This window comes from Mus pahari, chromosome 14, assembly GCF_900095145.1.
Source record: "Mus pahari chromosome 14, PAHARI_EIJ_v1.1, whole genome shotgun sequence".
In the NCBI taxonomy this organism is placed as follows: Eukaryota; Metazoa; Chordata; class Mammalia; order Rodentia; family Muridae; genus Mus; species Mus pahari.
The window spans coordinates 20,565,963-20,571,142 of record NC_034603.1 but is presented as its reverse complement, the minus strand read 5'-3'; the positions used below and the strand labels follow the sequence as shown (position 1 = coordinate 20,571,142).

Genomic DNA, 5,180 nt, shown 5'->3' with positions numbered 1-5,180 from the left:
TGGCATTACTTCACCTATAATAATCTTCATTGCTTCATGTATAGGAGGTAAAACTGTACTCCATGAGCTACTTTAAAAAAAAAACTAAAAGAAAACAAGAAATTGGGAAGGTCATAGAGGGTGCAGAAGGGGGAGGGGAGGAGTTGAGGGAGGACATGATTGAAATATGTTATACATATATATGAACTTCTTAGAGAATAAACTAAAAATACTATTTTCCAGAAGGAGGAGGAGGAAAACAGAGGAGGAGAGGGAGGAGGAAAAAAGAGGAGGGAGAGAAGGAGGGAAGTGGAGAAGGAGTAGAAGAGGAGGAGGAGGAAGAGGAGGAAGAAGAGGAAGAGGAAGAGGAAGGTGGTTAGATGACCTTGAGCCCTCAAAAGTGGCATGGCAGTGCTCTTAAAGCTGGGCATCCTCTGCAGTGGCCAAGGAGGCCAAGCTCTGCTACTCTGAAACCCAGTGGGAAAACCTGCTTACGCCTCAGCATTTCTCCAGAACCAGCCTATCCTAGGATGGCATGGCACACAGCCCATTCCCCTATTACCAAGCCACCATTCTGGTTCCAAAGCTGCATCTCTTCATTGGACTAGCAGGAGGGTCGTCAGTGTTCTGCTCTTGGGCCTGCTTCCAGCTGTGAACTTGAATGCCTACCCTGTGGTGGGCTGCTCCCTCACCCTGCACAGTCACTGGGGCCCTGGACAAGGGGTTACTGTCTGTGTTCATGGGGACATGCTGCAGAAGGCTGTCAAGGCAGGAGTGTGCATGACTCCAAAGCTAAGCCTAAGTTTTGACCTTTGTTATTTCAGTTATCACAGTGTAGGCCATCTGCAGAGCAGATGACCTTTGTCACGGCAAGCTGGATTGTAAGCTAAAGTAAGCCCGTTCCTTTCCTGTTCCATTTGGTCAGGAGCATATCACTCACCTCTCGTTTCTATGATAAGACACCAAACCCGACGTAAGGATGAGTTTATTTGGGCTTATGGGTCCAGACGAGGAGGCCATAATGGCAGAGGAGGCAAGGCAGCTGGCCACCCCATCAGGAAGCCAAGAGAGCTCATCTTCAACCACAAGACAGAAAGCAAAAAGAATAAACTGGAAGTGGGGAGAGACTATAAACTATCAAAGCCCCACCCCCACCCCCACCCCCACCCCCGCCCCCACCCCCGCCCCCACCCCAGTGACATGTCCTCCAGCAGGAAGACAGGACATGGGAAGAGGAAGTGCAGAGCCTGGTTCTAGTACCTGAGATCTGGCCTGGAAAGTATAATAGGTTCCCCTTCTTGTACCCCATGAATCATACAGACTAGGTCACCCCTTAGTAGGGCCGCATTTTCCTCCCTCCCAGTCATTGTCATTATCATTGTGGCAGTCTAGAATGCCTTTCCCCAATATATATAATATACCCTGTCCTACCTTAAGGATGTATAATCTCAACCCCAATTCACATCTTAGTCCCCAATGTCCCTGGCTTGTGTCCCTGAGGACACAAAAGCTCGCAGGTGACATTCCTGATGTACCATTTGAACTACACGGCCCACCTGACTCTGACCACCTTATCTTCCCCTGAACACGAACACAAGGGAGCAACTTCCCTGATGAGCATGCAAGGTCACCCTTGGGGTCATGCACAGCCACTTCACAATGTGTAGGGTGAGCACACAAGTGGGAAGATGTCACAGGACTCCCGCCCGTCGGTACCACAGACCTCGAAGACACAGCTGCAACCGATCCCCTGCTTCCCTGCCCAGCAGCAGGGGAATGGCCTTTGAGAAGGGAGAAGCAGCTCCTTTGAAGAGAAAAGCCCCATGGATCTACATCTCGGATCCAAGCACAAGAAAAATAAAAATCAGGAGCTCGGGGCCTGGGAGCCTGGGGGACATATCAAGTCAGGGTACCCCCCACCCTGCCTTACATGCCTTTCTACATAACCCCAAGCCTCACTCCTGCTTTCTGGCCTTACCTGTGGCCTCATCTTCTCCTCCCTTTGTCCCGCCTGCCTCCTTCAGGACCCATCCGAGTGCCTGTGGTCCAGGATGATGTCCCTCTCCTCTGTCTTCTCACTGAGACCTCCAAAACCACAGTGCTGCCCTCGAGTACACCCTTAACCTAGGATCCCCCACACCCCCAAAGGTGTCCCATGTGGCAGAGTAACACTTGTTGGGGGGGGCCTCAGTAACAAACACCCAGTCTAACCCTGTCTTTCTGGCTACTGGTCCCATAGGTTGACAGCTTCTGCTCAGCCAGGGGACCGATGCTCTCAGCGGTGCCTATAGAAATCAGAACCCCTGTGCTCTAACCCATGAAGCCTATGGTTTAGCAAAGAAAGGGCTTAGCAACAAGGTCGAGCTCAGCCTGGGAGTTGGGGCAGGGCCTGGTTGCTTCTCCCTCTGCCCAGTCTGGGGAGAACAGCAGTGTTGCTACCCCACAATCCCATGCACACACATGCATACACACACATATCCCTGAATCTTCAAAGATGTCTTTCAACTTTGTAAAATAATGAAGTTCTCTCCCACAAAAATAGCCCTTCGGCTTCGATCTGCCATTATATTTTTCCTGGGACCCTGGGTTGGGCTCGAGTGTAATCTGTAAGATAATATAAGCGCTAATAATGTTTTCCAGAAATGTGTTCCTCAGCCTAACAAATGCAAACTGCTATTAGGAGTGTGTTTGTTAGCATTGATGAGGCCTAGATCACCCAGCTTTGGCAGCAAGATGAAAACAGGCTGATTTTTTTCCCCTTCTAAGCTGTTCAGCTTCTGAAAAAAAATTAGCATAATGTGTTGAATGTTCCACACAAGTCTAAATTAGTCTTAAAAACTCCTTTGTGATTCTTCTCCCATTAAAGACTTTAAATATCGTTATCCTTCTTTAATAGAACAATTCATCAATGTAGTCCTCTAAAAGGTAAGCAATAGAGATGGATTAGACAAGGGAGTGTGATATAAAGAACACTCCTGCAGAATTAATATGCTAACACTGTACCAGGCACTTAGTAGGTGCTTAATAAATGGATATTCTATTCATTGACTGAAATTCCTTTGTGTTTACAAAGTAAGTCCTTTTGGTACTGTTTGAAGATTTTTAAAAGTCGGGAATGCTTAATCATCGTTTTCCCTTTTTATTTGAGGACTTGGAAGCTCCTAGGGAAAGCTTTTTCTTTCCACACTTGGGCCTCAGACTTTGACATAGCGCCACCTACTGCCAGAGCTTGGCCATCTTCTCTCAAACATCCCCAAAGCCCTTCAAGAATATTAAGGCATTTGTTTGCCAACTACAAAAGCAGCTACTATGTGGGACAGACCCTACTGTGTGGGATAGACTCTACTGTGTGGGACAGGCCCTACTGTGTGGAACAGACCCTACTGTGTGGAACACCTACTGTGTGAAACAAACCCTACTATGTGGAACAGACCCTACTATGTGAAATACCTACTGTGTAGAACAGACCCTAGTACATAGGACCTACTTTGTGAGACAGACGCTACTGTATAGAACAGACCCTATTCTGTGGGACAGACTCTAGGCATAGAAGTATGTTCAGTGGAAAGGAAACATGACCAGAGACTCAAAAATAAGTGGGCTGATACCCACCCCAGATACAGGCACCCTGCATCCATTTTCTTCCTTCAGCAGACAAAGCCCTCTCCCTCTGACACACACACACACACACACACACACACACACACAGCCCTCAGGCCTCACTTGGCCTTGACTTCCTGGTCATAAGAGCAGCTACAAATTGGAAAGCAAACAAAGGCTTGGGCAGGTTCTCAACTCAAGATTGCTCTCCGTACTGCAAAGAGGTTGTATCCCCATGTCAACCGGAGATGCAATTAGGCTATCGATCCAACTGCAAAATGGGCATTGATAAATCAATACAGTGTAGATGCCATAGATAAACCGTGCATGTCGTCAGGAGGCACGCATGTGTGAACTGGTACCGGGGGATCTCCTGCCTCAATATGGCTGAGAATGCAGAGCACTGTTAGGGTGTGGTGCAGCAGCCTGATTTGCCCCAAGTTATTGCTACTCTCTCATTAATTCCATAAGTAGCTTTCATATGCCTGGCTGTACACCTGGCCTGGGGACATTGGGACAACTGAGCCTCCCCACTATTCCCAGGGGCTCATGGCCTATAGAAAACCTAGCAGAACCATCTTACGACATGGGACATCCTAGTTCAGAAGCCTTTGTCCTGGGCTCAGCTTTACAGCTGAGAACTCAGAAGCTTGGAGAGGCTTGGGGTGTGGGGACAGGGAGGTGGCTCTGGTAAAATATGAGGGCCTGAGCCCTGATCTGGGACATCCATGTAAAAAGCCAGGCACCACGTAAACTCAGCCCTAGAGAGGGAGAGAAGAGAGGACCCTGGAGCTTGCTGGCCAGCAAATTGTTCCCAACTGGTGAGTGAACTCTAGAGTTGGTGAGAGACCCTGTCTAAAACCTAATGTGAAGGACCCATGGGGTAGCTCAGTGGGTGAATGTGCCTATCCTCAAGCTGAAGACCCAAGTTCAATCCCTTGGACCAACATGGTGAATGAGAAAATCCACTCCTGAAATTTTGTTCTCCAACCTCCATGCAAATACTTTGGTGTGTGCATATGCACACTAGATAGATAGATAGATAGATAGATAGATAGATAGATAGATAGATAGATAGATAGATTTTTGTTAACGCCATCAATTTACCACTGGCCTACACATATGCACACGCACGCGTGTACACACACACACAGAGAGAGAGAGAGAGAGAGAGAGAGAGAGAGAGAGAGAGAGAGAGAGAGAGAGAGAGAGAGAGGCTGGGTGAATAAAAGATAACAAATTTTGAATGAGATTTGAACCTAGACTGCAAGTTTTAAAACCTATACCCCTCCGTGACAGGGTCTATACGCCCAATATCTCAGATCTGATCTTGGAACCAAATTACCCTATGACCACAGACATCATCCCACCCCAGGGCAGCCAAGAACCACCAACCACAGGAGAATGGGAGCGCATGAGGGCAGCACTATATGACCTTAACAGCCCAGGTCTGAGGCAGCCTTTAACAGGCTGGGAGACTGGGTACCCTGCCCAGCACCTACCCATCCATGGCCCCCATCCTCCTTAGGATTAGTAACCTGAGGTCATGTAGGCACTATGCACTGGGAGGACTGGCCCAGATCCCAGACCCACCACAGGAT

General features: G+C 48.3%; 1 pseudogene; it reads left to right on the top strand.

The window, feature by feature from the left end:
- The first annotated feature begins 384 nt into the window (after nucleotides 1–384).
- LOC110331234 lies at nucleotides 385–837 on the top strand (annotated as a pseudogene).
- The last annotated feature ends 4,343 nt before the right edge of the window (nucleotides 838–5,180 follow it).